The sequence below is a fragment of the Dromaius novaehollandiae genome, chromosome 4, assembly GCF_036370855.1.
Source record: "Dromaius novaehollandiae isolate bDroNov1 chromosome 4, bDroNov1.hap1, whole genome shotgun sequence".
Lineage (NCBI taxonomy): Eukaryota > Metazoa > Chordata > Aves > Casuariiformes > Dromaiidae > Dromaius > Dromaius novaehollandiae.
In genome coordinates, this window is record NC_088101.1 from 74090439 (window position 1) to 74112129 (window position 21691).

Genomic DNA, 21691 nt, shown 5'->3' on the forward strand with positions numbered 1-21691 from the left:
AAGAACCTCACTCACATTGTTTGTAGAGACTTGTACCAAATGCTATTTGTAATATTGGGGCAACGTGATTCAGAGACACGACATTGAACTGGGGTCAGAGGCTATGAGCATCATAGTCATATTTTACATCAACATTCCTTAATGCACAGGCATATTTAAATGAGAAAACTCCATGCAATATCAGATATTTCATTTTGTAATGAAACAAATACTGATTTTTTTGCAGTTCAAAGTGTCTCAAATAGTGTGCTGCAGCCAACAGAGAAGTACTTCTGTAGCATGAAACTAAGGCTATGCGCTGCATGCCCAAGGAGTGGCTTGAGGCGGTTTAGGAGGCAAAGTGTGCTGGGATAGCAGTGGGAACCCTGGGGGAAGGAAGGGACCTGGTGTCCTGCCTGTCCCTCAGACTGACCCCAAGAGTGCTAGCTCACAAAACCATGCCAAGGAGCAAGGTAATAATTAAGCAGCATGGACAACCACTGGTTTAGTGCTTGAGTTTGTCTCCTGGCCCTGTTTTATTAAGCAACTTAGACATAGCCCTTTTAACCAATGCTTTAGTGGTGTGTTTATCTGATGAAGAAAGTGGCTGTGTTCTGATGTTCTTCATATGTAGGCAAAGGTACAGGGTGTCTCTGACTGTGGGGTTTGGACAAAAGATAATGTATGGAACCCTAGAGTGGTTAGTGGGGAAAAGAAGTTATGGAAACTAAAGCGAATCAGGTAAGCTCAGGCTAATATTATGCTTCTAAACACCTGGGGGAAAAAGTTGATATGAAAAAATGCTGCAGCTTTTTCTCTTCAAATATTTATCATTCTCATTACTCAGAAGAGGAAATCCAATCAACAGCACTTTTACATTTGTAAAGAAACCTAATTGTGGGCATTTGACTAGTAATCATGACGGTTTCGTCGCTATCTTTTAGACAAAACATTTCTAATGTCAACTGAAATTGTCATATCTGTGTGCAGTAATGAATGTCAATGGATTAAGAAGCCAGTTGTACATCCTGTAGTGACTTCCTCAAAAACCTTATTCCAGTACCAGCAAACATTAGCTCATCTTAATTTATTGCATATTATCAAACATTAACTTATGACCAGCTTTCCAAGTCATTATGCATTCAGGCAGACAAGCTAGACAATATGATATCATTATGAGCGCTACTATAGACACAAGCTATATGGGCATTAATAAATATGGGGGCAATTAAAGCAGTATTTATGCTTTATCATTTTTTACTAGTACTACCACAGACTACAGAAACTATTTTTGAACAAGAAAGACTCTAAATCATTTTAGGCTTTTCTTGAACTTGGGTGTGTTAATTTTCCTTTATGTCAACGTGGCTCTTGGCTTCTCTTGATTGTTATGTATTCAAGCTTGTCATCATCAGAAGAATAAACAAGTGACCCAATTCAGCTTGGTCTTCACCTTTCACCCATGTAAAATTTCAAAAGGAGACTCATTGTTTTTGCATGTGTTGTAACCCTGTAATTATGAAGAAATTCAGTAGCAAATTACTTCCATGGCTTTTCCCCTCCATTCTCAGCAGTTAAAAGCATTCCTTCAAGAGACATTAACTAGTCTCAATTTCCCTGTTGTTCTGAGAATAGCATACTAATGAAAATATACACTAAATATTTTCCTGAGAGAGAAAAACTGGTAAAGTCTGTGGAAGTAAATCATTGTCCATTATCAGTTACAATTTGACATGCATTCCTTTTATTGGTCAACACTTCATTAATGCTGGAAAGGTAAACACTGGGGGACATCTCACAATGCTGAAGAAGCTCTTGCCTGCACAGAAAGTGATTAACCATCTACTACAATAGCCATCTTAGGTTCCTAGAACTGGATGGTGATAGACAGCTATCACTTTGAAAGTATGGGAAAATAGTGGAACAAATCACAGATCACGTCAAAATGCGTCCTGTGAAGTAAACGATGTGATAAAAAGCTAGCAGCTTGATGCCAGCTTTTACCTTATTTTATCAACCACAAAAGATAATTAACGCAGTTTGTAGGTTAGGAAACACTGTCACTGGACATGTCTTTTGCAATATGGCTGTTTTTGCAATATGTGCAGAAAAAGGCTGCTGCGCCAGGCTATCAGACCACAACAGCTAAATGGTACAGTGGACTTGGGTGATATTTGTGATCTAGCTGGGCCTTGAGTGGCTGACTATTTAATGTATAAACAGTACGACATTTTGTAAGGTTACTTTTATTTGCAACCTACACCTGCCAGCTCTGAAGATGAAAGACACCCTGACAATACCTTATACAATGAGATCTTTCTTACTTTTCTTACTATGGAAGACCTTGCATAACTGCAGTTTTTAGCAAAGCTAGGCTTCCTCTTAGCTAACATAGTTGAGGTTTAAGACTCTGGTTCTACTGTTGCCAAGAAGAACTGTTTAAGAGAGAGCTTTTAAGTAGTCGCTTTGTAACGAGATATATTAATGGGATCACGGAATACCAGTAACTGGGATTCACGCTGAGTTTATGCATCCTAGCCTGTAAAAAAATGCCTTGAATTAAACTCTATGTAAAAAACGACAGTAGGGTTAGTTGAGTCAATCTTAATGATGGACAAATCTAATACTCTCATGCCTTTTATTTATTCACAATTGGTTGTATCGTCTTCCCATGGCCATGGGAATAAAAAAGCGCACTTCAGGAGTTCCAGCTGACCCGATGGCATGTTGAAGGTAAGTATTCTCCAGGTTCTGAAAGGCTGCAACGGGTTGTCATCACACCACCATCAGCAGAGATTCACTCTTTCAGAAGCTGTGCTGTTTCAGAAAGCTGTGACAAAAAAGAGGATGCAGGGAATCTTTCCTTCCTGGGAAATGTTCTGCTTACTGCCTGTGAATGAGAAAGAAGAAATAGGAGGGGAATGGGCACAGAGTCCAGCCTGAGGTTCTTGTTATCAATCACAGCATGCAGCTGAATCTCTTGCTGGTGAAGTTAGCATCCAGAACTGTCTTGCTCTGTAGATTTTTCTTTGTGCTTCCTGACTTTGACTCCTGATCCTGATTCAAAGACCATGTCTCTGATCTTTGTGATAGGGCCATTACATGGCCTCTATCCATGGTATTTTTTTGTCTGATTCAGAGCTAGTATGTAGATGGTCATCTTTGTTATACTGAAATCTCATGTAGTTATGTCAAATTGCTATGTGATCTGGAGCTCCAGAAGTTCCTCCCAGCCTGCTGCAGAGAGCACTGCCCATCTGGGATATGCCTGCATGGGTGCCTTACTAGTGAGAGACAGTAGCAAACTTGCCCCCAGCCATGTACCAGTTTAGGAACAGGACTCACATATGGACTGAACTGAAACCCATGAACCCATACTATGTATACATTTTTTCCTTTCAGAATTGGAAAGACTGCCCAATCTGAAGGCTGGACTTTAAAGTCTGTGCTTTAGGATAGGTTATAGTGCAAGCATGGATTTAATAGAGAGGGCTAAATGGCTTTAAAACCCATCAGCAGGAATAGATGCAAGGTGTGCTCACATGCGCTTTGCACTTTCACCTTCCCCTCTCACATGAAGACTACTTCCACTCTTGCAGCAAGACCTTTAATTATTGACAGAGATTAGGTTCAGGATGAGTAGGCTGTAGGCTGTGACTTCGCTGATGTCTGTGCAAAAATGGGTACATAATTCAGAGACTTACTTGGTTGGTTTTCCTTCTCCGTCAGGTGTCCTTACTCTTCCCCAATCATTTGGCTTGGCTGAGTTCAGATGCATCAACTTCAAATCAGTCACATGTAGCATTTTAGTGTTATGAAGTTGCCTAATTTACTCAAGAGGGACTCTAGAATCCAAAAATATATATTTTGGCAAGGGTTAAACCTTAATCTCTCAAATGCTACATGCCAATTGAAAGTGTATTTTGTGTGCAGATTTATCTGAGAGTGGCTTGGCACTAACGGATTTTCCATTGGCGCTAAAAGAGCCACTGCATGCCAAGAAAGTAAATATCAAACAGAAATGTGCCAGTATTTCCTGCCAGTCTCACATTTTTGAAACTTTTTCCATCCTCCATGCCATTGATTTCTGATATGCTCCCAGGCTTCCTAGGGAAAGTCTTTTGAGTCTCACCCCAGGATGCTGAAAGTCTTGTAATTTGAATAGTAAAAATGTTAAATGAAAAAGGACCCCTTCCCCCTTCAACACCCCCAAGGAAAATCCCAGGATCTTTTCCTGTGAAAAGCTGGAATACTTCAAGGGGTTTTAAACCATCCAGAACACACAACAGATGGAAAGTGACACTGGCTCAGGATGGTAGACATTCCTTCCAATTTTCGCACAAACAAGTTGGTGAAGCCTTTCCGTTTCTTTTCTGAGACTCTCGTGCCATACAGTTCTCCTGATCATACATCATTATTGATTCCTATGTCTCATTTTCCCACACTTGGCTTTTTAATTTTTTCTCACTGCTTCCTACCCTTGGAGATTTCTCCCAGCTCTTGTCTGCCAAGTTCCGCCCTTGAAACTCTTTTCCTTGAAGGCTTCTTTCTTTCACAAGTCATTCCTACACCACTGGCCACTCAGTCCCATGCCTGAATCGCGTCTGTTTGTGCCTGTGCACATTCTTTAGGGCTCAGACCAGGAGTTCTCCGTTAGGCTCCAATCCTGCAAGCAAACCACCTAGATCGACCTTGCCATCACTTGATTTCCTGGAGGAGATACCTCAGTCATGGTCAGACCTCATTTAATAACATGCCACGTACTTAAACAGTAGTAACAAGAGTATTCAGATTATGCTTTAATCAATTCTTTGGAGGAAAACAGAAAATAACATCATTCATAGTTTACTGTATTTTATAAAACAGAATACTTTATTTGTATTTTTAGTTTGCTTTCTAGGCAAAATGTTGTTGTTCACTATTGCTTATGATACCATGCACAAAAAAGCTACGTTTCTTGGTGACCTTCTTGGCTTGGCTAATTTTGGTGTTCAAATATCTGTCAGTTAGATCTAGTATCTCCTAGGTTTTGGATATGGCACAATATGGAAAAATGCAGTGAAAATCAAAAAGGCGTTGTCCTACTAGTGTGGATTTTTAAAAAAGCCCCTTGCTTGAATATGATCCTAAAATCAAAGGTTTTTGCCTCATAAAATGTTTTTGCTGATTAAACCAGCAAAGCCTAGAGATCATGAGTTTATGAAAGAGGCTTTGGGATAGAGGTAGGAGTAACAACTACTACAATTGTCCTAAAAGTCCCTTCCCATCCAACATTTCTAATGCTACTGTGAACATAATCATAAATGATTCACTTGTCAAGTGACGGAAGAAATATCATTTAAAAATGACTTTCATGTATTTAGAAATAAAATTTTAGCTGATGACGACTCACATGCTTCAGGCTGCTCTACGAGTACACACGCACCTGAAAATTCAAACTGCCTCCATTTCAAATCCCAACAACTCATGCAGTTAGATTACATGTTGAGTCTTTGCATTTTTTGCATATCTAACTAATCATGTGAACTTTAGTCCAGATTCACATAACATGCTGTACAAAACCCTTGGGCTCCATGTGTCCTTTTGGCTTGGCACTCCTGAAAGCCTAGAGACAGGCGACAGGAAATGCACAGCCCAGGAACCTCAACGCGGCATGATGAGAGTGAACAGGGGCTCTGTGTGTGTGTGTGTGTGTGTGTGTGTGTGTGTGTGTGTGTGTGCGCATGTGCACAAAAACGTGCATGAATGTCAAATTTACCAAGTGAAAGACAGAGACATGAAAGATGTTGTTGAGTAGGAGTTGAAGAGAAAACATTTTTTAAACAAGAAAAACAAAACAAAACAAATGAAATTATATGCATAAGCCTATGTTGATACTAGGAAAATAGTATATGCATAAACAATAAAATTCAGATTTAGGATTCCTTCTGTGTATATACTTTATAAATTAAAGACAACATTCTGCTCCTGGATCTGAACTGCACATTCTTTGCTGGGGCCCACTGAGGAGCTCCCACCAGGCAAAGGGGGAGTTGCAGCGTGGGGTTTGTGTGTGTGGAATATGCCCTGCTACGTGTGGGAGCAAAATTTTGCCCTAAATCCAAGGTGTCACCTGCCCTGCAGAGTTCTTCTCAGGTCATGGCACTGCATGGTCCCGAGACAGCAGAGCGGGGTCAAGGCTGGTCTGGGCACTCCTGCCGTAGGCACTGTCCAAGCCGGGCCTTGCAGCTTGGAGAGAGGCACCGCCAGACGCCGCACCACCGCCGTTGGGGGTTGCCAAAGTGCATCACTGGGACTCCTAAAGGGCCATAGTCCCTGGCCTCTTAGAGTGATTGCATGCTGCTGGAACACTCCAGGGCTCTGTGCTCAGCAAAGTCTGTGAAAATAAGGCAATAAATAAAATAAAATGAAATAAAATGAAATAAAATAAAATAAAACCCATTCCACTATTTTTACAAGCTGCTGGAGTGAGAAATGTGGGAAGTCTTTCCACTACAAGAGTCGTATCCTTTTAACCCATGCCCCTGGAAGAGAGCAACTGAAAGACTTCTGTTTAAATTTTACCTCTCTGTTCCTTGATGACTTTTATTTAAAATATCACCCCAAATGTTATCCAAGTACAAGCTAGTGCCAGTGAATTCATTTTTATTCCTTGACTGTCTCTGCTGGGGACCTCCATCGTTAGAAATCAGGCATCATAAAGCTGCTCTGGTTCAAATCCTTACCGTAAAATGTCAAAACTGCTATAAGCTATATTTTATATATAGGGATTGCTTAACTTTGCCCAGAACTGCGGCAAGTAGCCTCAGTGAAAGGCCAGGTCTCAACTACAGTTTTTTTTCAGCTTAGTATTATGGGTTAATAGCATGGGGGAAAAAAAATATATATATATATATAAAAAACTATATGCACTAATTGAAAGAGCTGTGCAAAATCCCTGGCACAGATGCAGCACTTGTCACTGTAGCTTACCTGTGTGAGGAAGCACTGGAGCTGTGCTAACAGAAAACCTCCTTTTTCTTCTGGGATGTGCTGCATCTCCACGACAGGTTCGATAATGTAGACAAGTGCAAAATCATAGCTGGTTTGAGCTATGGGTTTGTAGCAGCCTATCCACACTGATGGTTAGTGTCATGACTGTACCTGTGAAAAATTCCTTGTGCAAGTCTCTTTCCAAAAGGTAGGCCAGAAGAGATGAATAAGGAAGAAGGAAGCACAGCTTAATTTAACTTTAAGCAATGTGTTCTCTTTTCTCCAGTGTATACAGATCAAACTTCTCCTAAACAGGAGAATACGGTAAAGGAAAAAAGAAATGTGTTTTTAAAAACAAATGATATTTGATATAAAAATTACAGGAAAACAATTAAATTCGTTTATGTTCTGTTGGAACAGTTCACTCGCTGCAACCCAGCACACACTGCCTGTAAGTATAATTGGGCAGACTGCAACTTATGTAAGGTCTCTGCTGCCAGCCTCTCTTCTGTAATTCATTAGCATCAAGTTGCTGCCATAACATATAACTCATTAGAGATCTTCATAATTTTAACAGAGAAAAGTCCTCTTGCTTGTGAACAGTAAAGCATTGGGAGTTGTTATTCAATGGACTAGAGATGGAGAGAAGGCAGCAATGAGGCGAGGGAGGGAGAAGAAAAGATAAACCCCATCTCACTTTGTTAGTGCATATGGTTGCTGTGTATGTTAGTATTTTGGTGCCAGCAACACTGAATTCAGACTTGGCTGCTCAAAGAGCCTGAAGTAGCTGTTTACCACAGTGATATTCTTGATCCAGAACGGTCTCAGTGGTAGGAAGCACTACACGTAGCCCCTGCTGGTTTCCAACGCTTAAATGGACTCAGCTGCTTCTGCCTGGCTGGGTGAATCCCACAGCCCTAGTCAAATGCTGAGGGGCAGTATGTGTCTGGGGCACAAGGCTGTGTGTTAGGACAGAGCTGTGGATAGAGCCATGGGAAGGTTTTTTATCCTGAGGAAAGGGGATGGTGCATGGCTGAAGCTAAGGAACTTGTCTCCTACACAGCTGCTTTGAACGTGGGGGTCCTGGCAGCAACGCTGGGCCCAGCCTTCTCACTCCGTCACTGCGTCCTAATTGCGGCTCATTAGCAGGTTTCGGATCTGCCCTGTTCTTTGCATCTGGGAGGGGAAACAGGGAGGATAGTGCACAGTGTGGAAAACGCCGGTGATTGATAGAGCCCTACCCTGGGGGAGCCTCAGAGGGAAGCCAGCGGGGCAAGTCCCATGCTCGGCATGCGAAACTTCACTGACCTGCTTACAGACTCTGTGTACAGGAGAGACTGACCTGGTTAAATGCAGATTTTCTGTTATTGCAGGCCTTATTTTTCTCCTTTGGGGTCTTGTAAAGCTGGAAGTGCTGTTTTCTATTAAGAAATATTGGAGTCAGACACCTTCTTACCAGCACTGACTTGCAGGGAAAATTGCAGCTTGAGCTGGAAGGAAAGACTCTTTGTCAAAACCTGAAAGAAAATAAGAGGGATGCTGGCAGAACGGAGCTGCTACCTAGCAAAAAAGCCATAAACCATTAGAGTTTGGGGCCATGGGCAGACATTTTCTGCTAACACCTTCTAGCTATATCTTTGCTATGAAATTCAAAGGGATCATTTTAATGGTTCCTTAACAGTTTCTTGCTAAGTGTGAGCTAAGGCACTTTATTTGCTCTCCTACTCTTTAGGTTGCAGTGGAAGGGCTATGAACTGGGATGTTTGACTCCTTATTAGCTGGCACGTGCACTCTCACAACTCCCTCCCCCAGTTCCTGAATGCTCAGACCTGGGGGGAGAAGGAGTCTCAGCTCAGCCACTGCTCACGCTGCGTGGTTTATATGAGCAAGTTGGTAAGAAGGAGCCGGTGTCTGCTGCTTGCTTTTCCTGCCGTAGCCTTTTGGAGGGCTATGGAAACTCCTGGGCATCTGAAATGCTGCTCGGCACAAAGCTCTGCAACAAGACTTCAGAAGCAGTTATTAGTTGAACAAGCACAAATCCACTCACAGATCTACTTCAGCACAAAGTTTAGCAACTGTGTAAGTTTTTTCCTACCCCATAGGCACCTATATGCATTATTCCTTTGGCTCTGTTATGGTGCTGGTAAGAAACAGCTGTGATGATGGTAATATCTCAGTCTGCCTGGTTTTGCTCCAGTATTTTCATGAGTATGTAGGGAAAGATTCAGGTCTCTACTAATTTGCTCGTATATGCCATTTTATGGGAACAGCTGCTAAAGTGAGACTCTTCACAAATTTGAAACTTCAGAAGCCTGAGAGATCAGAGGGACAATCCATATGGAATCAAGCAGCTATGGAGTCAGAAAACCATACTCAAAGCATTTAAAGTGTTTTCCCTATACTGTGGATAAAAGCAAGCAGAAGGAGTGTCTATCTGAGATCATGCCTATGCTTAGCAAGCTACTGATAGGAAACACTTTGGGTTTCCCCTAAAATTTCCATAGCAAAAATATAGTTTCATATTATAAATCAATTCTATATTAAATTACACTAGTAGGTTCATACAGAATATTAATGTGCCTGTTATCTTGTGGGGTTGGTTCCACTTGTGTATAGTTGCATTATGGTAGGGCTAAATGTTGTAGCTCAGGACTGGGATTCCACAGAGCAAGGTTATCTATCAACAAGCAAAAATATCTGTTCTGGCTGGATACACCTTGTTAGCCAAAACAGTGCTTGGCACATTATGTGCTGTCTAACAACATGCAGTCATGTCATCTAGTCCCACTGTGAGTCACTCAATGAGGTCAGAACATGTTAAAGTCTGTGGACACAGAGTCACAATCCAATGTGATCAAGTGAAAATGGATTAATAAATTTTTTATCATCATGGGAGCTGCTGCAACTAGACTGTGTTCAGTCATGTGTCTGTGCCTTAATGTATGTTGTCTACATTTTTCTTTGACTGTGTTATTTAACACCCTCTAACAGTATATGTATAAATCCAAATCAGTCCAAGACAAATGCATCCTATTATGCCTGAAGAGGTGAAGCAAGGCCAATATAAATGCATAGTATGCTATGTATTATGCTTTCTCAGTAACTTGCCAATATCTGGATTTGGCTGCTATATTTGTGGTATGTTTGTAAGCCCATACTCTAACTTAGAGGAGTTGATACCTAAAAACAAAACATCATTATGATTCAACACAAAACGTAAAAATGTAAAAATGTAAAAATGTAAAACCCTCTAGCAGTCAATACACAATGGGTCCAACATATGGACCTACACAGGTCTTATGAGGAACTAAAAAAGATCCAATGAACTTGGCCAATAAACAATATGGCATTCCTTATCACATTGCACACAAAAACAAATCACAAAACTTCAAGTAACTTTAAAATATGTGCAATGTTTTATTGTGGAAAAGACAAAACCTATTTGGATGTTTCAGGAACTTTGGTCTTTTCTTCAGTAAAAAGTTGTTAGTCTTGCCCTGAAGAAACTTGGTACTCTATTAGTCTCTATGTAATGTAAGAAATTTGGTACAGAATGTTTTGGAATGCCAGAGTGCTTCTATTTTGGTATTTATTTAATGCAAAGACTTCTTCCTAACTGGAAAAGACCTTTGATTTCCTAATGAATGTGTGAGATGATCTGAGAAGTTGTGGATGTGTTTGTAATCACGTGAGTTTACAAGTGGAACAATTCTGCTAACCAAACTGGATAAAGGGGAGGCAAAAGAGACCTTCTTGATCCCTCATAGCTATTTCCACCAGGAAAAGAGGGTGAAAAAACAACTTCCTCATCCTCCCACCCCTGAAAAAAAGCTGCAGATAAAGAAGAGAGAAGGATTAAAAGTGTCTGAAAAAGTTTTAAGCACTGATGCTGAAAGCTTTAAAATGCTTGAGTCTAAAAGTCACACCAGCAATGTGTGACCAGACAGGTAAATGACCACTGAATCCTCGAGTACCCTCACAAGTCATAGCCCATTTTGTCCTGTTCCTCATCTCACACTATGGCACAGAACTTCTCCCTTAGCATTGTCTTTCTGGTTTCTCCTTCCAAAAGCCCCATCTCTCAGCATGTTTTTTTGGTTTGAGAACTCAAAACAACAACAGAAAAGCCTTGCTCTGTTTCCTGATGTCTGACCATTTCCTTTACCCTTCAGATGCTTTTAGAATTTGCTCCTCAGCTGCATTTCCTTTTCCAAGGCTCTCCCACAGCACAACCTCTTTCATGGAAGCAAAAAGGACATAGATTTAAAACTCTCCAAGAAAACTAGCAGTTCAGCCCCACCTGTCATCAGCTGGTCTCTGAACTGCAACTGGAAAGGAATAAACTTCTTGTCCATCACGACGACATAGTTTCTAAAGGCAGGGTCTGTCATTACAGCTTCCGCCCTTGTGCCCAGCTGGGAAGTATGAGGAGTGCCGCCAGGTCAGCGCTTAGAGCAGAGAGCCTGTTCCTTCTCCTTTTGGGAATCCATCTCTCTCTCTACTAGGTGACTCTGAAAGTTACGGTGAAAATATTGTGGCACAGGATCATCTGCTCCCATTTTGCCCCCAAATCAAGCAAACTAGTATGTAGGAGCAGCCTGAATTATGTGGTGGTGTTGGGAAAACTTCTGCTGTGTTTTATCAATTTTTTCTTTTTCTTTTCTTTTCTTTTTTCTTTTTTTCTTTTTGGAATGAATTCTTCACCTAGCTCACTCCTTGGGTAAAAGTAATAATTCCTTACGCTGGTTCAGATTTGGGACAGCTATCTGCTATCTTCCTTTTGATCTTGTTGGGTGTTTTAGATTGGGTTTTCAGAAGCACACAAATACTGCTGTGAAAATGTAACTTTTCATGTTGAGAATATGAACAAAAATGAAAAACCTCAAACTTTTACACAAAGCATATTTTTTTCAACAAGCAGTAAAAAAAATGTTTTAGATGAAAATGGGAATACTTCAGGCCATTTAGGAATTGCAGTTTATTACTTCTCTTTCTTTTTCTCCTCTCTGTGCAGGAATCCTTGGACTTCATCTTCTACTGCGCACCTTAGGGTGAGCAAGCACAGTTTTGTTATAGCAGTCCCTTCTCGTACAGCACCTTAACAAACGAAGACCAGAAGTTCCTCTTGATCTGCACACAAGGATGGGCACAGGCTGAAACCTAAATGCAGCTCCATGGAACTACCATGCCTGGTTCTGGGAAGCAAAATATCATTGGTACTGTGTATTTGATTCTTCAATGAAAAATTATTTCTGTGAAAAGCAGAAATGTAATTTTAAATTTTTAATCTAAATCCCGACTTTCAAAGAAAAAGGCTTTAGAACAGAATATTTTTCTTCCCTATCTATTTTTGAATAAACTGGTGATTGTAAACCATAGTTCTGCAGTGATTAACACAGGATCTGCCCACCACCAGAGTGCCCATTTGCACATTTGATTTAGATAATTTTTCCTTCAAATTAGGCTATGATATTAAATTCTCTGTTTTATGCCAGCAATCTACTGACAAAGGTTTGAAAATCCAGATCTTGCTTTTAATATACTTTTAAGATTAGAGGTCCAAGAAAGGTGCACGCAAGATTAAAGAGCAATGAAATATTGATCTTATTTTTACTTTTCAGATTGTAAAAAGTAGCTTTAAAACGGTATCTCATAAGGAAAGAAAAATTATTAATCACCTTGGCATTGCATAGACACAATCTCCAACACAACTCTGGAAACAAAGAGCAATTACTCTAAACACAGAAGTGGAAGGAGGATTGTAACGGTAAGACTGGCATTCAGGTACTGGGTTTGGTTCGGAGTTCTCCCAGGAGCTTCCAGTCAGACTGGAAACAAATCAGTGAAGATCAGAAGAGACCTACCTATCCAACGGAGCTATATGATACCTATGCAAGGTAATTAAAATTACAGCCATGTAATTCTCATTGTGACTACCACATAAGGAATACTTACATGTGTGTACTCCTTATTCCAGAAGGAAGGTCTCTGACCAAGGAGCACTGGTGGTATTACTACCCCATGATAGTTCTGCTGGTAAAATTCCCTTCATAGAGAAGTTCTTCATCTTCCATCTCCTCTGCAAAATAAGGATAATTTTTCAAGTTGTTTATTTTAATGAGTTGACAGAATGCATCCACTTCTATTCAGGATCTCAGGAAAGAAAACTAAGTTGTGTCATGGCATATTCTTTGAATGCGAGGTAGAGTGTCACATGAGAACCACAGGTTATATCCCCACAGGTCCCATCACCTTATTTAGGACAAGTGCATTGTAAATATGGTGCTAACAAAGCTTTGCAGTATAGTCATTCACACCTGAGTTATTTTTAAGAAAGTGACAGTTCCAGGCGCATATTCTGCAGAGAAAATGGTGGCTGGTGACCTAGCTGAGCATTTCCTTCCGAAGGAGAATGCTAGAAAAGCACAGGGTGGGCGACCTGATAGGAGCAGCTTATCCCCAGAGCTGCCTATGCCTGCAGCTCTGCCTCCCTGTTCCCCAGCTGCCTGTCCCCAGGAAACACAGTGGAAAGTGTATATACTGCCATCCAGTTAGCTTCTCTTTGTGGGGAAAAGTGGGACAGCGAGAGGCAGGTCCTGACAGAGAAGGGGACAGCAAACAAAAAAGTGTGTGATGTCTGACTGGAGCAAGGCAGTCGGTTCTGTGCAAAGGAAACAACAGATTTCATAGCAGCAGGATGGGAAAGCTCGTATTGCTTAGATGCAGTGGGTGTACATGACTGCAGACTTGGGCAGACACCACTCCAGTTATGTTTTCAAGCTTTTTCAGTAATAAAGGGCAGCCATACACTTTTTTAAGGAATGAAAGCGGAAACTCAAGAGCACCCTTTTGTGACAAGGAGTCTTTTGCAAGTCACATCCCCAGGGCCTCAGAGCACACAGGGCCCTGCCTGTGTGTCTTAAAATACATCTCTAAGGTGGCTCTGATGTAATATGCGCCCTATAAAACCTAGCTGGATCTTCCAGAAGGTCTGCTGGAAGGATCCCTATAATACTGCAGGAATTCCTGGCACCTTCCTAAGTGCCACAAACATCCCTCCATAAAGTGTCCCTCAGCTTTGTGGTCTTCCAGAAGATGGAATCCTTTTCTGAAATTATGACGTCTGAATCCCTTCTGTGTTATTCTACAATAATGTCATTAAGAAAGACAACACTAGATAGGAATAAATAAATGCATCATAACATAGAGAAAACAGTTCTTAATGGATGCTTTGAAGCTGATTTGTAATTTTCTCCCAGGGGCTGGCTCCATCCTGGGAGCCCTCTTCTGCCTCTATAGCTGAGGTGGTTCCCCCTGCTGAAGCCTGGTTTGGGGTGTGTCCTAAAACTGTATAATAAAAAGAGGCATTATTGCAGGCAAATGCCCTGCAAACAAGCTAGTAATGGCAGAGAATTTTAACTGCATTAACAATAAGAGTTATTAGTAGAATTCAGCACCTATTAAACTGTTTAAGTTGTTACAGTATGTGCTGACCTCAATACATTGCTTTCTAAGCAATTAAAGTTCTGCTGGAGAAACGCTGGCTTTCAAGTTTCCCACTTTACCATAATTTTTATTTGACTTGCTGTGTTTGTAATTTACAAATGAAACTAGAAATGATAGATTTATACCGCAGCCTTTGTAAGCCCATTCAAAATAAACGCTATCTAGCATTTGTGCTGAGCATTTTCAGTTGAGCAATATTATCAGGTCCACAGCCGAATGAATCTTGCAAAGAAGTCCTCATAATTGTTTGGATTCGTAACACACATTGACTTAGAATATTCTGCTGTTTCTTCTTATTTGTTTCCCACTCATATTAACATTTTTGGTTTGCAGCAATACTGGCAGAAGTAAAAAATCTTGGAAATTCCCATAGGAATGGGTGTGTCTAAGAAGATCTGTAGCAGGCACATTTCTGTGGCCATGGTGAAATCTGTTTGAATTCTCTGCCACTGTGTATGGATGTTTTAGACATCTGATCTAGGAGTGGTATTTTTGCCATATGACTTAAGTAATGTTTCTAATTTTCATGGTATTTGATATTTTTTCTCAGTTACTAAAATCTGAAGACGTGTTACAGCACCATCACAGCTTCAGAGTGGTTGATTCCCAGTCCTGGTGTTCCTGGTGTATCTAAAAATGTGCCCCCGAAGGTACAAAAGTCCAAAGGCCAGTTAAAAACTCCCAGCATATTTATTTTACAATCACAGCTTAGGCTGACCTCCCAATTTTTGCTTGACCTATGAATATTTGACTGCTTGAGGTTGACAATATGGCCTAAGCAACTAGTTTCTCACCACAGGGATTGAAGAGAGGGTAGCTAGAGGTACAAACTAAGCTAGTAATAGTTTGGGAAAAAAAACATGATTTAAGCTACAATCGCATAAAGTGTACTGCATATAGCAGCTGCGGAGCTCTGGGAAGCATTTCTTCCTCCCTGATGAGGAATGTCTCCCGGGGTTTCCCTGGGGGCAATGTGACTCTGGGAGCCCTTGAAGATTAGGGTGGAGAGTAGGGGACAGTAGCATTGACTACTTCTCGTCCTATGTGATTTGAACTTGGTCAGTATCTGGAGCAGTTCTTAGTTCTCCATGATAATAATAATAGCAACAACTGCAACTGCTGGCAATTACTGGAGAATGAAAGACATATCTGTCTTTGGCTCAGAGATCATTTTGTCATTTCTAAATATGTTCATATTTATGTTATTATTTTGTTTAATGAATGGCAAATGGTGGTAGATGTGCTGACCATAGCAATTAATAACATCACCAATAGTCTATAAAGCAATGGTAGTTTTGCATTCAAAATAGTTTATTGTGTCAATACCTCGTGTTATGTTTCTCTCACTGTTATGTTCAGCCCCTCTTTCCCCTTTACCTCTCAGTGTCTATTAGAACCTGTGGATTGCCCCAAGTAAAGCTCTGAGCTTACAAACGTGCAGACTTCTTTTCCTATCACGAGCCATTCTCTCCCATGTAACAAAACTGCTGCTGTAGTCAAGAACACGCATAAATTTTTACGTATTTGCTGATTAGTATGTTGGATTTGCCTTGAGAAAGTACCATGTCTCACTATGTGTTTACAAGGTGACCAGTGCAATTGGATCCAGTTTCTGATTCTATGTACTAATTACATATGTGCAAGGTTGACTTAATAATAGTAAACTAACGGTAAAATATTTACCCATCCACTTGGTAGATAGGTATTTTGAAGTATGACTTTTTATTAATTTTAAGTTAGGTCTTATGTAACTGTGATTTATTACTTTAGCCTGATGTTTGCATGAACAGTATTAAACATCAGCATATGTCAAATAAATAGGTAGATAAATTGGCCATTAAAATTAGAGGTCCACACTCTTCCCAGGGACTTCAGATAGGTCTGATTCACTGTGATTAAGCAATCCCAGAAGGAAATGTGTCCAGAATGGCTGCTCTGGAGAAGTTATGCTGAATATTTATTCAAAATTATCATATTTGGATGCTTTAAAGAAATTGCTCAGTATCACTGGATTTAGATAAATGTTTATAGGAAGGAGTGATTTACCACTGTGCTTATTTCATGCTTATGATTAAATTTTAATTTAAAAGACTGTTAGTGGAAAGACTTCTGGAAAAGTTGATGTTTGTGAAATTGTTTAGAAATTTGACTGGGAAATGATCCTTTTCATTTCAAAATTAGTAAGCTTAGTGAAACTTGATCTTCTCGATCTGAATCTGCAAAATAACACATATTCGGCTTATTTCTTACTTATACTAATGCTATTTTACACACAGAGTATGGAGATCTACTCTGTGTGTTACATTTACTTTAGTGCCCCTTTGCCAGAATATTGGTGAGAGGCCTTGGCATGAGTGAGAATCAAAGGCCACAAGATCCGTTTCCATTATTCGCTGTAACTCTTTCCAAAGTAATGCGGTCCCCACATCTTCATCCTGTCATCTGATGGGGCTGAAAATGACCTCTGGTGTTAAAATAGAGGAAATGATGTGCTGATACTGCGTTTTGTGTAGTCTGGATTATGCTGCCTTCTGCCTCAGCTTTTTAATGCCAACAGTATGTTTGGAGTATGTATTTCTATCATTTGATTTTCTTTCCTACAGGCTCCTTAGCATGGGAAAATACAAACCTGCACCAGAAAAAGCTATGTCTTTTCCTCTTCCATCATCACGGGTAAGGACAATGTGTGAAGAGCCAGGAGCCTCCCCTCAAGTCTAGCATGAGCTGAGAGTAAAGCAGCTTATGCTGAATATCATTTTTTCTTATGTGACTGACTTTAAGGCTGATTATTCTCGCACCTCTTCTTCTAGGTTCAAACTAGGATGTTCTGTTTTTCATCACAGTTTCCCTTTCATGTAGATGTACAAGATTTTCTTTGCTTCTCTTTTTGTAACATTCACCATTTCCACTGTTGATCACGTTCCTCTGATGCAATCTCCATGAGCTCTGGTTCATGAGCTCCTTATCTTTCTTTAACCTTTCCATTGCAACTGGTGACACACACAGGGGAAGGCCATTACTGGCTTGAAGTCTGAGACAGATGTGTATTTGCTTGTTGTATTTAGGCTAGCTAACAGAGGAAATGAAATTATGGATGTTCTTACCTTCTTCACAGCTCTGAGGAAAAAAAAAAAGGTACTCCTTCTGCTACTGAAGCACCTAAAATAAATCAGATATTTTGAAAGAGGAACCATCTCTGTACGTATGTTTCCCCCTCTTTTAAGTGCATATCACATATACTGTAGCTTTGCTTGGCATAGGTAGGTTGGCAGAACACTGCAATGCTCTGCCAACAGAAGAAGTTTTCTGTCAGCTCACTTACCGCACGTCTCCAAGATGTAAAAAATAAACTGGCAAAAAATTTTCTGCATACGAGCTTCTACATTTCAACCTGGGCAGTCTGCATACATGTCCCGTGGGCTACGTGCACCTTGGCTGTGCTGTCCTATGGGGAATGACTGCACATCTGCAGCACAGCCGATCTGCCCATGCACAGTGGCCGCTCACCCAAATATCAGGCAACTTCATTAAAGCTACTGCTTTTACTGGGCTCATTAATGTCCAAAAACTGTGGGCCCATGGTCAAATTCCTCTTTTTAAATCCAGGCAAAAATTATATGCAGATCAACTGGACATACCAGGATGGCTGCCCTGCTTCTTTGTACACACACTAGAGGTTTTGTAGATACAGCAAAGGCAGCTAAAGGTAACACAACTAATCCGTATTTGGAATTGATAGAACTAATGCCAACACAACTTTGTTGCATAGATCTACCTTGCGTTCTGTAATTTATTAGCAATCAATCAACCAAATGTGGAGGTACCTATGAATATATTCATACATGCTACAAATCATTTGCTTTCAGTGTTACTGTCCCGTGGAGTGGGATTTGGGGGCAGAGAAACAAGAATGATCCAAGACGCGTTTCCCTCGTGTTTGTTTTGGATGGGTGTGACTCAGAGAGCGAGCGCAGGTGATGCAGCTACAGTCTGTTCAGTCAGGTGTGAAAATAACCATTACTATTTGCTGGAGTTACAGCAATGCTTGGCCCTCCTTGCTGTGGATTAGCACTCCTCTGCGCTGGCTGCTACACAGATACCAAACGCAGAAATGTTCCTGGCCCGAGGAGCTTCTGCTGCAACTAACAGCAGATAGGTGTGTGTTAGCTATCTCGTCATTTGAAGGCAGTTCCTCTGTTCACCAGCTCCTGACATGTTTGCTGGGGCCCGCATGGAGCCTCATAGCTAGATTTTTGGAAAATGCTCTAAGCACGCAGCGTGGCTAAATCAATGGCTTTCTTTGCAGCCAGCCAGTCTCGGCTGCAAAAAGCCTTTTGAAAGCGTTCACCACGCTGCAGACCGAGCGCTGCGCACAGATACAGGCACCTAATTCCTCTTTGCTGGGAGCTGTGGGCGTGAGCAGCACTTCATGGCACTTCCTGAAGAATTTCAAAGGAGAATATAACAAACAGTCCAAGTATTCATACCGAGAGCTTTGTTTCCAGTTTCACTGCAATAACAATTAGCAGCCAGTTGGCATTGGGCCATTGAAAATTATATAGCCAACTGGCAAAAAGTATCATTTTATTCCTGGCTTTATGCTTGCAAGCTGGGTGGCATAGGAGTATTTTGTGAGTGTATATAACACTAACCTCTGTAGAATAATGCACTGTCTAACTAGTCAAAAGTCCTTTCTTCGCACAGCCAAAGGCTAATTGCCAACCAGCTTCACTGACCTTCATCATCGCTGATCTTTGTTAAGCAATGACATTTGCCAGCGTTTAAGCTTTGTCCTCCTTTTTTGCCTGTTTCTCTCATGTTCACTTTCTCTCTCTTGAGATTTTTTTGTTCCATGTGGAGGCACAAAACTTGCCCCGGTTTGAGAAGAAGATTGCAGACAGCTACAAACCTCCAGCGCCGTGGCACATTTTGACTGCTAAGCAGGATCTCTTCACGATACTCAGCGGGGTGCTCCAGGAGATGCGCGCACAGCTCACCAGACCTCACAGCACCCCTGCGCTGCCTGCCCCGAGCTGAGAAGTGACCTTGGCAGGGTGCTCCCCCCACAAGATCACCGTGTCCTCGGAGCAGACACGCGATCTGCAGCAGCCTCCTTTTGCAGTTGTACCTGTTTGCCCACATTTCTCTGCTCCCCAAGGCTAAGCTGCCCTGCTTGCAAGCTGTCAGCTTTCAAACCATCCTCCTCAGTTCCTGCTAGAAAGCTGAAAACATATAACAAGCAAATGGGGGTGTACAACATTATAATTGCAAATATTTCAGCTTTGTTTTCATCTCAACGAAAAGAGGTTTGGAGTGAAAGGAGAAAGAAGGCTTGCCAATGCATGAAGTTTTATGGGCTTATGTCCCAAAATTATAGGATCTAAGTCAGTCAGTTAGGAGCTACATCAATGCTTTAAATGCAACTTAAAAACAAAGGAATTCCCAAATAGAAAATAATTCATTTCTTTAGTAAATAACTAACACTAGAACAGATAATATCAAAATTGCTGTAATTAACGTCCCTGTAAAATGAAAAAGTGATGGAAATGAAAGTAGTATAATGTCCATACCTTAGTAGAAATGTGTTCATTTATACATTAGTCTAAAACTACAGCCAAAGGTAAAGGACAATTAGATGGTTTGTTAAGTGAAACACTTGAAAGTGAAGAAAGTCAGGTTGCCTATGACCTCATAAATTATTTTTAAACCTTTTCTATTCACTTAATTATAAAGATAATAGTTCAGAATGACTTTTAAGGATCCCTGAGGTAGACTGAATTGTCAGCTCCCCTGCTTTTGTCACAATCTTGTTCTTTTTTCCCTTGAATTTCCCATCTCATGTATTCAAGAACCATGTGTGAACTTCAGTTGTCCTTCTTCTCCTTTTACTGACTACAGGTAAAATTTTGAGAGTTGGAAACCAAAAGGTAAAACTTTAAAATATCCTAATTCATTATTTCCAAAAACCTTTTAAATTATAAGATAATTTTTTTGAGACACAGTTTGTGCTGTTTCGAGATGAGCACCACCTTAAGCACTAGGAGTGTTAGGTACTGTGGGCACTATGCAGGTACCAGGATTAAAAGGTTGATTTTTATCCCTGATTTTTCAGTGTGGCAAGTATCTCTAACTTCTATTAACTTAGTAAGCTTATAAATGAAGTCTGAAGTAATGTATTCATTTCAAAGGAATACAGGCTCTTGATGTAGCAAGACACATTAAGCCTATATTAATACTGAGACTCTTACATCAAGATAGCTAACTGGAGAGCAGCAACCTTGTAAAAAAAACCCTAGTATTTGCAAGGAAGGCATATACAGTAAGGTCAAGATGGGAACTCAGATCCCCTGAGGCACTAGACAAGGCTGCTTGCAAGCAATTCAAGCTAAAAGATCTGTACTTCTCTCACCAGCCCCTAAGATGAAGCTTTACAAACTGCCAAGTCAAATCTTTCCAAACAAGCAACAAGTTAAGTTCAAGGGAACAGAAATGATCTGTATTTTAAATGCTTGATAGCTCCAATAACCTCTGAATAACTTAGCTTGCATTCTGGGATCACTTTTCTGCAAGGGGGTGAAGTTGCAAACAGTATAAATTAAAAGTGGTAAAAATATTTATTGGCAAGCAAAGTTTTTAGGAGCACAATTTTATATGTCTCTGTTTGCATAGCTTCAGCTTAAATGGGGTAATATTAATACCACAAGAAGGTCTGTTTACATGCTGCTCCAAGAATTTTCTTGCAAAAGAAAAAAACGCTCGCCTTTGCCATTATTCTTTATGACCACAAATCCTGTTTACCTTGAAAAATTAAAGTCTCTTTTTATGTTTATATGGTTCTACTTCTGTGATCATGGAAGGGAGAGATAATTACTTAGAACATCTGACAAAGCTGTTTATTAAGATAAGCACTTTGCTATTTTTTTGTCTATAAAGAATATCTTACCTGAGCTTGCTGCACTATGGAGGAACATTTTTCCAGTTTTCCACCAAGAAAATTAGCTTCTTGAGCCACTGCTTCTTCAGCCACTGCAGCTTCACCACACAGGGCTCTATACTAAGATGCAAAATAAAAGTGGTTTGATATTGCAAGGTGCTGAGACTGCACTTCTCTCACTGACGTATCTAAGCAAAATTATTGCAGAGCTAAGAATTGCACACCGGCCTGCTATACTGACTGCTCTCAATTATTCTCCTAGCTCATTTTGCTAGTACTTAAAAAATAAGTCTTCCTTTG

At 40.6% G+C, this 21691-nt stretch overlaps 1 long non-coding RNA gene across 2 annotated transcripts in view; it reads left to right on the top strand.

The window, feature by feature from the left end:
* LOC135328309 (uncharacterized) overlaps positions 1-21286 on the top strand; it is a 41222-nt gene extending 19936 nt beyond the window's left edge. Inside the window, exons 4-6 of one of the 2 annotated variants that reach the window (XR_010389131.1) lie at positions 11966-12848; positions 17061-17130; positions 19297-21286. This is a non-coding gene — a long non-coding RNA (uncharacterized LOC135328309). Of the gene's footprint in view, positions 1-11965; positions 12849-17060; positions 17857-19296 lie in introns of those variants that run through there. The other variant, XR_010389132.1, reaches the window with a different exon arrangement.
* The last annotated feature ends 405 nt before the right edge of the window (positions 21287-21691 follow it).